This window comes from Urocitellus parryii, chromosome 5 (assembly GCF_045843805.1).
Source record: "Urocitellus parryii isolate mUroPar1 chromosome 5, mUroPar1.hap1, whole genome shotgun sequence".
NCBI lineage: Eukaryota > Metazoa > Chordata > Mammalia > Rodentia > Sciuridae > Urocitellus > Urocitellus parryii.
Window position 1 is genome coordinate 141,748,516 of NC_135535.1, and position 12,459 is coordinate 141,760,974.

Genomic DNA, 12,459 nt, shown 5'->3' on the forward strand with positions numbered 1-12,459 from the left:
CATTCAGATGCCAATCATAGGAAGGAAACTTTGCTTGTATTTTAATAACAATATAGACTAGATTTGTAAGCTATCAATTGAAATGCTTTGCTACATACCAGAGTATGTGCATTACATGCATTCCCATATTTATACTTAAAAAGAAATCCAGGAGTTCTCATGAACACCTACATTTTACAAAAAAAAAAAAAAAGAAATCAAAGTTTTAAGAATTAATTCATTTCCTGAAATTTCCCTAGCTAGAAAATGAGAAAGTTATTACATAATCAGGCTTCCTTCATACTAAAATACAGGTCCTTATGTGTTAAATCAGCTTACTATTTATCTATGCAATAGTTCTTAAGTGAGAACAAAAAGGCAATATGATTGAGAAAATTTATTTGGGAAAGATGCTTTAGAATTTAATGCCCTAGTAAACCTCGCCTTAGTACATTGTCCAAGATGTTATACAGCACATACTCCATCTCACCTTTAGATGAGGAGGCAAAGTTGAAAGAGAAAAATTATGGCATAAATTGTGTTAAGAACAATTTTTCAGAGCTTCTGTTATCAGTACTTATTCAGACTGCAGTCACTAATATTACTTTTAACAATCACAAATTGACCATCAAGATATTTAAAATGTTATTTATATTTAGTATGTTGTATTTAATAAAGCCAAGGTATTTGTGAAACATTTGGAATTATGCTTTAATTGATAAAATAAAAGAAGAAAATGTGCTAGAATTATGGAATATTCTTTCTCTAATGCCTAAAGTATTTGCTGTTAAGAAAATCCTAGAACCAACCTCTATAGCATTTTGAAATTACGATAAAATTGCATGTATACATACCTGAACGTTAAGTCACATGTTAGCTCTATCAACAAATTTTTATTCCCTGATTTTAGTTATTTTGTAGATTATCGGCACATTATCAAGGTATGGCTCTTTCAGAATATTTTTAGCTTATAAGACACATTTTAACAACATCCTCTATAACTCATCAAATCACCACACTTCATTTTATATCACACACTATGATACAAAACTCAGCATCTAAAACGATTGCTTCAAGCATATTCAAAAGTTTATTTTTTTCTTTTTACTCTCCCTCCCTTACTGCTATCTGCTTTCTCATTCTTTCCTTTGTATTTTTCTTCCCTCACTTCCTTCCTTCCTTTTATTCTGGTCATAGCCTTTTTTTTTCAAAAAAGTCACCTTAATAGTTCTATAACTAGGCTATATAATAGGTAAAGGTAATTATCTTTGGGAAATAGTTTTAATTAACATTCCTAACATTGTCTCTGGGACATGTACAACATGAATCAGGTCAAAACTTTGTTTTTTGAAAGTCAAAAATATTATGATTTTATTTTTTTTCATGTCATTTTGAAACCTAGAATTCCAAGCACACTTAACAAACAAGATCATTATAAACTTGATCATGTAAAATTAACATTAGCATTTTTTAAACTTCTTCTAATACTTAATTGCAATTAAAATTGTAATAGACATGATCTAAGCATTATAATGTACAAAACCCTCAATAATTATATCTTCAAAGCTAAAATAAAATGGTCCACTGAGTTTATCTATTACATATTTTAATATTTATGATATATGTGATATAAGTGGTCAAATTATCATTTAGATAAATGTTAATTTAACAAATAGTTGTTTTAATTTTAAACTGTACTAAGAACAGAGGCACCCATATTTATTTCTATATATTTCCTATAATTTATATGTCTTCTAGTTGAATACACGTAATAGTTAATGATGTTTGTTTTTTAAAATGAACTAAAATATAAAAATACTTAAATTGAGATAAAATACATAATTACGATTTTCTACTTCTCTTATGATACTAGAGTTAGTATGTTACATAGATCTCTCTTTGTGTATAGTTATATATATATATATATATATATATATATATATATATATATCAATCTCAATAGAGATTTTCTACCAAAAGAAAAAGTTATCAATGTATTTAAAAAAAATTAAATCTTGTTAATATGGCAATAGACTCTTCCTCTATAGCATTTTGAAACTGTGATAAAATTATTCTACTCCTAACACTAAGATCAGCCCATAGGAATTTATTTATTGGGGAGTACTGGGGATTAAAATCAGGGGCACTAAAACACTGAGCCACATCCCTAGCACTATTTTGCATTTTTTTTTTTTTTTAATTTAGAGACAGGGTCTCACTGAGTTGCTTAGTGCCTGGGTTTTGCTCAGGGTGGATTTGAACTTGAGATCCTCCTGCCTCAGCCTCCTGAGCTGCTGGGATTATAATCATGCACTACCTCGCCTGGTAGCCCAAAGGCACTTTGATAAAGTTATTACTAACTGAAATAAGACCATGGTTTAATTTATAAGTGACAAGTAAATGACTTCTACTGCTTTTTGCTGATGAACCAAATTTATTAGTTTTTATTTAGGTCCAGAAGCAATCTTGAGGTAGACTATAGCATTCAGGTTAAATTTTTAAAGATTTAACAAAAGTAAAACTCATGATCATTTAAGAAGCCCACTGTGCCATTTAAGGACTTTGGCACTAAGGAGACTCTTCTTGGTATCTGAACACTTTACTTGCTTGTAACCAGATCTCTCCCTAAGCAGACACAGAAAACAGTTGTCATTTCTTCAGAGCACTGCAACTTTGCATAGCTATGAACACCAGTCTTTGCCTCTGAGTCCTGCTGTATTAGAATCCCTATTTCCATCTATTTCTGTACCACCCAAGGCATACTTTTCTAGTCTTTGTATCTTTTCTTCATACCCTTTTAACTTACAGTTGTTTTGAAAAATACATTCAAAATCTGGATTCAAGAAAATAAAACAGAGTATTTAATTATTCTATGTCCCCATCAATGAAACAAGCAATTAGATATCAATTTTATTCTTTACGTTATGGAATCCATTTACATTTTTTTCTTTAATTAATTGGCCTAATTATAACACCTCTTTCTTGCCATGGTATTTTAATATCATGAAATACAATTTAGGTAGCCATTTCAGAGAATGCAAAACTTCAAATGAAGACTAAAAAATATAGTTTGATTCAACTTTATTTATGGAAAGTTAATAGGCAATCTCATAATCTCTATATATCATCATATAAAAAAGTGAGTATCATTGAAGCCACAAGGGAATTTTATTTTATTGGCATATCAATCATGAAGAACAATTATCAAAATTAAAAAAACACAGAAAGAATTAACCAAAATATAAACATTAATTTAATAGGAAAGTGGTTAAAATTGTGTGCAAGGATTCTCTTTTCAGAACACCATGTTGACTAAAATGGAGTTCCTTATGATTCTGCAGCGTGGATTCTTTTGAAGGGTACTTGCAGTAAATTACTTCTTTAATTTCTATGGAAGGTGAAGAAATGTGAGAAGAGTAGCAGAACAGGTTTTTGAAGCTTACGTGACAGCTATTTCTATAACTCTAAATAAACCTATCTAATGGAGTAAATGTTCCCTCAAATAGTCATGTTTTTAAAAGACTGATGGAATGTTGGTACAGCAATCTTTCTTAGTGTCAACTTCCATTTACCAAACCATTCTTTGACATTTTCCTGGAATTTTCAAATAAATGATACACTGTCTTTGGAACAATATATTTTCCTAAATAAAATTTTCAAAATAGAACCATGGTATTAGTGGAAGCTTAATCATTCAAGAAAGGCACTATAGATACAACAATTGTTGTTTACCATTATATAAAACATAATTATAGTTTAAAATTAGTAAAAAAAACCTAAATAATATTATCTATTTCATATGGAGTATACTTTTAAGATAGAAAGCTAGAACTGTATAAAACATTAGTAACTGAATTTATAAATTATTTACTTTCTACCACTTATCATGCAGCTTGTATATTCATCATATATAAAATTAATTAACTAATTAATTTGTTAATCAATTTAACCCGTTTACTGACAAAAAAATGGCTGTGATGTGGGAGTACAGAAATGAAAAAGCTAGTAGAGAAGTGCTCCGGAATAATGTTCGCCAAATTATATTGCTATATTATGTCCATGTACTACTGTGTAACAACAAATCCCACCATTATGTATAATAATAATGCACCAATGAAAATGTGGAAATAAAAAACTCATAGCTAAACGAGAGACAAAATTAATCTCATATCCCCTCCTTCCTGATTTTTTTAGCAATAATTTACCCATGTGGTTATTATAAAATATCAAGCTCTTTCTTGCCTCAGATCTTTTCCATTTGCTTTTGTCTCTGTATTCAATACTCCTGAATGATTAGTACCATCTAACATTCAGTTCTTAGTTGACACCTGTTCTGCATATACCCATCCATAATCCACTCTGAGTTAATACCTTTTATATTTTCTTTATACTACATATCCTCATATGAATTCATGTTATAGATTTACTTGTTCATGGTTTTTCATTTCATTATATCTGTCCATAGATAATTTATCCTTGTAAATTCACATTCATCTCTCAAGAAAGCAGATGTGACAGACAGGCTCTTATAGGCATCACATCTGGTCATGTTACAGAGAGAAACACAATTAGCAACAACATTTCTGATGCAAGTCATGAGGAATAAGCATGTGGTGCTAATGAAGTTCATAGAGGTTGAGTTCACATCTTAGGATTTATAGTCAATTAGACCCTACATAACCCTGTGCAGACACTCACACGTCCTGAAAGGTATTGACTTCTTTTTGATTCATAGAGATTTCAACAATAGTGAAGTAATAATGTATTCAATAGAGTATACATGGAGTTTGATCTGATTAATTATTTCGCTATTAAAATCATTCTCATGTCAAGAATTTTGGATATTTTTTCTTAAATTCAGTGGTGATGAAAACATACATGTAATAGTATGAAGTGGCATAAATTAAAATATAATTTTATAATCATTATATTAATTTAAACAAAAACTTACTAATTTTTTGACATGAACTTTGTTAAAATGTGTGCATGTTTTTTATTTGTGGAATTTCAAAGTCTTACTAGCATATTTTCATGAAAAAATCTATTCTCAGTATTATAGTTCTATGGATGACACCAGAATTCATTCATGAGTCCAATGACTGATATTGTAAAGTTTAAAATTAAGAATACTATAGGCATTCCACTAAATCAGAGGCCAAGTTAAGCATGTTTGTCATTACCTTAGAAATGAGAAAGAAGTACAACATCTTTGTACTGCAGACTAGCTAAACACTTTGATTTTTCAGTAAGCACAGGAACAACCCAGCAAAATCAGTCTTATAAATCGTATATGGAAATGAAGTTTGAAGAGGACAAGTAACTGCTGTATGGTACCCTGTTTCCTAGTTAAACACAAGGGGCAACAGTGACATTCCTCAATAGGTGGGAGGGACTTTGGAGGTGTCTGACAAGGCATAATGATTCTCAGGAAGGATATGATTTATATGCCTCTTGATAAAGCAATAACTGTGTTTGTTTATGTATCGTGATTTTACTTCTGAGTATGATTTGAGATATTATGTGATTTATTTGTATACTAAAATGTGAAAGAGATTATGATATCTTTGTTATTTCCTTTCATCAGCTAAACTTGACGCGTTTGACTTAATATGTACTAGTGCAAACATACTTCTAGAATGGCCTTTTATTTAGTATATGCAGAGCGATATGTGGTATGGTAAACCAGGATATTGGGGATGTGATAAAAATGTATGATGATGGTGCTAATATTAGGTTTACAAAATCAAAAAGTGACATAGTTCACAGGAATAATAAATGTAAGAGAAAATTATAAATTTGTATCAAGAGAATACAAACTTAAAATTTAATTGTTTTGTTATTTAGCATGTTTTTTACTTTCCATTTCCACTTATATTGTGTTAAACATGGTGTGTTTTGACTTAATGATGGTGAGAATATCATTAATTACTATAGAAGGTAATTTCAGACCTATTTGAAAGATGTTGCAAACTAGCAAACATAGGAAATTCATTTAGAGTCAAATGCACCAAAATAGTTAAGTTCTTAATATCACCCGTATCTTGACTTAACCAGTTTTCTTAAATACATAATTATCAAAAAATTATTTACTCAGACCCACATAATTTTCTTCATATTAATGGTAATCTTATTACAGCAGGGAATATTAAAACGTGTTATTATCATTAAAACACAAACATTAAGTAATTTCTTCTCAAGTACACAAAGATTCTTCTCCCTGACATGGTTTCTAAATTTCTTTCTTCCCACATCTTTGAAAGTAACTTTGATTTATTTTGTAACTGTGTCATTCGCACGAACTCTTCCAAGTCTGATTTGGCACCAGAAATTACTTTAAAGTGGTTTGTATTGTTTTGACATTCATAATGACTTTGTCATTTTCTATTGGCTCTAGCAGGAGGCTAATGAATCCTTCAAAGAGACCAGGAAGAACTGTACTGTCTAACTCTCCAAGTAGCCATTGAGAAGATCTGCTGTATGGTACCCTGTTTCCTAGTTAAACACAAGGAGCAACAATAGTGACCAGTAGCCATTGAGAAGAACTGTGCTTTTCTGTCCACCCCTTCTCCTCCCCCTGTATGACACTGGAGGATATAATATTTTGGTAACTTGTGAGTCAGAACTCCTATTTATGAGTTCTGTGTGCCAAATGTCACTAAATATGTGCACTAGGTCAGTGTCTATAGACATGGTAGCAACATAGCTGTTAAAGAAACCAAGAAACATTTGTTTTAGGATTATTTGCCTATAAATTTATGAGGAAATGCATCTTTAAAAGATAAACTTAAATGCGCAAGACATCAAATAACATAATCCTCTAAAACCTCATTTAGATATGTTTCTTACTTCACAAAGATAACAGGGGCACACATTCGACCTTCTCTTACAAACCAACTCACATAATAAAAGGAATTTTAAAATAGGGTGAACTTGCCCAGAGTTAGGAATCAGTGATCATGTGCCTGCTGCTTTAAAATCCTCCCATTTTTTTTTTTTCTCAGAATAGGAGGACAAGAATTCTAAACACTATCGTGATCCACAAGACTCCACAGGATCCAACCCAAGTTTACAACTCTTACAACCTGAAAAAATGGGGTTATTTTGTTTATTGCAATTTACTGGTGTCCCTTCAATTTTAGGACCTAATTCTCCATCTTGCCACTTTGAGTTTGCACATCTCTGAACTGTAACTCAGACTCATTTCCTGAAGAAACTTCCTTGAGACTCAAGACAAAATCAGGCTCTCTTTTATCTGGTTATATGGCACCCCAAACATTTTTTTTATTATAACTTCTTAGGGTTGTCATATTAAACTTGACACACTTCTTATTAACTTGCAAAGTTTTTAGTTTGAAATTCTGAAGCTAAGATTCATAATGGTTTTAATTTAGCCCAGTATCTGTTAAGGAATAAATATTCTTCAAATAATATTGATGTACTCCCATGTATTAAATATTGAGGATTTTCCTTTTTCTTCAGACATAAGGTACAGCTGTTTGAGTTAAATGTAATCTATAGGTTTTCTCTCTTATTGAAGGATCTATAAGATGACTTTATTTACCAATTTCCATATCTCCTCTTATTCTCATACCTCTGACCTATCTCCCTTTTCCACGAAAGGGAATCACTGTGATGCAATTAAAGTGTATCTTTTATATAGGCTTTTGATGAATTGTATTAAAGTTCAGCCAGTGTCCACTCCCCTTTCTCCCACTTTATGTTCCATTGATTTAGAACTAGGCATGTGGCTTGTTCAGGTCCATGAAGAATGAAGGACAGGACCAGAGGATTTACATGGGATCATGTGGTCAGACAAGATTTCTTATGATTCTGTACTTTGCCATGTGAAGAGCAGGCCTGGCTAGAAATGAGTCCCTAAAAGAGAAGATAAAGGGGATAGATGTGAACCCAACCTGCATCCTGATACCAGGTTTAGCGAACCCCTAGGTGCTTTACAACCCATAAATAAAAATATCAGTCTTTGTTACTGTGAGTCAGAGATATTGGTGTTGTTGAACTAAGCAGTATTTTAGTAGAAAAACCTGGGATAATATTGGGTGCATTAAAAAAAAACTAAACTTTGTGTAATGGTTTTGCTCTTCTCAGCATTTTTACTGAGTACCTGGTTCTTGCATTTGGACCTTTGCTGTGTTCATCAAATCCTGCTGTGTTAGCAGGTTATAGACTATGTCATCCTAAATAATGTCCACAGCTGTATGGTGTTCTCTCCTATGTGTTATCCCTTAATAGAACAGAAAATGTTCCTGAAAACATTCTCTTGAATGTTTAGTTTTCTTTCAGTATGCACTAAAGACAGCTGTGGTGTTGGGGAGAGGACAGGGGAGAAGGGCTCTGTGTTATCACAGTGGGCGAGAGAGCTAGTTAAGAACCCTAGCATATAGCTATGGGCAAACAGGGACCTCAACACAGAATACTCAGCCCTGCTACTTATACTTCAAAAACACACTGAGAAGAGATCAAAATTGCAGCAAATGCCAGCCTCATTTTCTGAACTGTGATACATATTTAGGGGAGACACAAAGCTATAAAAGTTTCTCTTGCTTTTGAACTGCTGTTCAGTGTCAGCATTACCTGTGCTGGACTGTTGGCTGTCTGTCTTTCAAAACCCTGAGCAGCTAATGAAGTTGATATGTATTCTTCTTAGGCAGGCTATGCAACTGATTCCTCTGTGACCAGTATTGTTGTCCGCTACCACATATTAGCTATTTGCTGTCTCATGTATAATCCAACTTCTGCTCTTGCTTTTACTCTTTTGGTTTCTTCATTTGTCTTCTTATCTTTTTTCACTTCTATCTCTTTCTTTGTGTTCTCACACATACTCTTAGAAAAAGTTGCACCTCTAGATAGAAAAGTCTTTTTCTGCTTTGCATAGGGCTTGGATATAAATCAACACCTTCTCTCACATTTTACTTTTTTTTAAATAAAACTTTACATTGGAAGCTTCTTTCTTACTTGACTAAATTCGTTTTTAAGTGCACTTTCTAATTATTGAGTTTAGAGTTATGGATTCTTGGGGGTAGTATATCTGAAATGTAGATGTAATTGAAGTTACATGTTGCTAAAAGCAGAAAAGAATATACAATCTTTCTTTAACACAAATACTGAGGAAGTTTCCACTGTGTATTAGGCAGTGTGTAAAAGTTTGAGATATAGTTGCAATCAAGAAACACAAGGTGCCTCCTGGTATTTACCTTTCAGTTTAGTGTGGTAAGCAAAACCTAAACAAATGAGTGTGATGAACATTATGAAATAGGTAGTACAAGGATATGAAGGGAATATATAGCAAATAATTCAACTAAATTTAGCATAAGATGCATCCCAAGACACTTGAGCAATGGTGCAAGTTGCTCATGTACTCTGATTAGGCAGAATAATCCTTCAAGATGGATAGCCAAACAACACTGCATTGATTTAAAATAGACCTTCATTCCACTTGCAGTCCTCCTGTTTGGAACCAGGACACGGGGAACAGGATTTGATAAAATTTTGTACATTTTTTTCCAAGTAATGATATGATTGCCAGTTGGGAAAATATGTGCTTATTTTGAGCATTACCTTCAAGCAATTTCTATGTAAAAATATGAGACTATTTCAGACCTTCTCAAATGGGCATAATAGTTGTGAATGTGTGTTTCTGTGTGTAGTTTGTTTTTATTTTATGCCAGGAATTTTCTAGGCTTTTCAATTGTATCATATCGATAAATGCGTCTAAAAGTTTGTTCAAAATACATATTGGCAATTTTTGTTTTCAGTACTGGGGATTGAACTCAGGGTTTTCCACATGCAAAGCAAGCAATCTACCACTGAGTTAAACTCTCAGGCCTTTTTTATTTTATTTTGAGACAGGGTCTTGCTGAGTCATTCAGGTTAGTCACAAACTTGTGATCCTCCTACCAAATGTCTGGTATTATTGGCCTATGCTGGCACCCAGGCCTGTTTGTATTGTTTTTATTATTGTTGTTGTTGCTGCTATTATTATTATTACTATTATTATTCCCGCTTTAAATATATAGAAATTGAAGACTAGAGACCACAGGTTGCTTATGCTTATCCAACCTACAAGGGATAGGGACCTGGTTGAATTCTGGTTAGTAGGGCATAATTCTGGTATCTGGAAGTGAGGAAAAGATGTAATGGAAAAATTACCAGAAAAATGTATGTAAGATAACTTGAATAGGATTTTAATTTAAAAACACACATATAACTCATATAATATCTATTTCCAAAGGTGTCTTTAAAAAGTTTTAAAGCATTCCTCCAACTAGTTACTATACTTTTATCTTGACAAACTGCTTTGCATGAAACAATCATTTTTCCATGGAATTCCATTTTATAATGGAATTATAATTGTTAGTGGTATAGAAAATCACATTTTCTTTTCTTGGGATCCATAATACACACCAGCATATTTACCATTTTGAAGATACTAATATGGAGGCCTACAGTGTAGAAGTTTTTTTTTTTACCTTCAGAAAGCCTAATATTTCCTAAAGTTATTTGTCTATTTTTTATATTACACATTCATTACCATTTTGTAGGACTACTGCTCTCTAAATATATCCTGAGAGTCATGGATCTAATACATTTAGGGCATAATTCATCATTATTTAGAATATGGTATGACTAGTAAATCAAAGTTTTCAGATAACATATTGAAGATTCCAGCACATTAAGAATATAGCCTGGTGTGCAGCAGTCAGTTCACAGGGGCAGAGGGAGCATCTAGCTGCAGCATTGATGAGACTTGGCCATGACAACAGAGCCTACTGGGAAATGGTGACAGTGTCTGGCAGCAACTGCTATCAATGAGTCTTATCAGCATCCATTGCCCCTGGTCCCTGGGAAGGCAGTAAAACTCTGGAGACTTGTGGTAATAGCAAATTTGGATTCATGAGCCTTGACATCTGTAGAGAATGTGATAATCAGTGAAAGTTAAAAGAACTTTGTCATGTATAGGAGGAAGGCACTTTCTTAAGACTCCCAGAAGCCAGCAGGTGACATTTAGGAAGCCATAAAAGAGACCCATAGATACAAGAATTGTTAAGGTTTATGAGATGCTATTTTTTTGAACTCTGGTCATGCACATTTTTATTTGTTTTCTCTAGTTTATTTCCTTAAAGGCAATATGTTACATCTTAGAACTAAAATTCTAGAATGGTAGAGCAGGAAGATGTCTTAAAAAAACCAATTCAGCCCCAAGACATTCCTTAAACTTGTTGGTGAATATATTACAAAGAACACATGGCTAAGAACCTGATCATGTAGAATAAAACAGAAGATATATCTGAAGGCCATAGTCTAAAAAAATATTGTAATCATGTCAAACAACCTAAGAGAACAATGAATAAGTTTTTAATAATAATGACCAATGTACTGGACCATATTCTACCAGTTAGTACATTGTAATCATCTTTTATTCAAATTCTTCCTTATAGAGAAGGGAAGTATGGATGCTGTAAATCTTGAAATGTTTAGATGTTTTGTAGTATCTGAGTTATGTATTACTTCCTCTTCTCCCAAGCTGTGCTGTTTGGACCACATCCAATCCAGGACTGTACCAGCGCTGTGGCAAATGGAGGATCAGTGGCACTCTGACTGTCTCTTGGGATTTCATGGGTTAGTAAATTCCACCTTGGTAATGACATCCAGTTTCTCCCTGGAAAAGCTACCCACATTCTTATATGCTACAGGCTACAAACATTACTCTTCTTTCTGGAGGAAGAAATCCCTTTGAAAGATGAAAATGCTAACTTTATCTTCCAAGATCCACTGCATTTGACAACCTCAGGCCTTGTATATCATTTTAGTCAGCTTTTTTGCTGCTATGACTAAAAGACATGACAAGAACAAGTTTAGGGGGAAAACATTCATTCAGGGGCTCACAGTTTCACAGTTCTTGGCCCATAGACAGGGCTCTATTCCTTGGGGCTGAAGGTCAGGTATAACATCAAGGTGGAAAAGTGTGGCAAAGGAAGGCAGTTCACATGATGATCAGAAAACAGAGAAGGAGATCTCCACTTGCCAGATAAAAAATATATACCCCAAAGACACACCTCCAATAACCCACCTCTGCCAGCCACACCCTACTTGCCTTCAGTTACCAATCAGTTAATCCCTACCAGGGGATTAATGCACTGATGTTTTAAGCTCTCATAAGCCAATAATCTCACTTCTAAGCATTCTTTCATTGTCTCAAAGTGAATTTTGGGAAGAATCTCACATTCACACCAAAACATGTATGGTATTTCATTTCTGAACCTTTTACTCATCCCTGCCTACAATCACACCTGCATACTGTGAGACAGACAAACTCAACCAAGGTGAATGCAATCTGCTTTCACACAACCTCCATTCTCTTTCTCTGTCCTACTCCTATGCAACCATTCTATTCATCTAGGTAATTTATTTTTCTTCCACAAGTCCTTTACTTCCCTTTTAATACTCTCTAGTGTCAAATAT

The 12,459-nt window shown here is 33.2% G+C and overlaps 1 protein-coding gene across 1 annotated transcript in view; it reads right to left on the bottom strand.

The window, feature by feature from the left end:
• LOC144255073 (protocadherin-15-like) overlaps positions 1-12,459 on the bottom strand; it is a 435,746-nt gene that overhangs the window by 122,368 nt on the left and 300,919 nt on the right.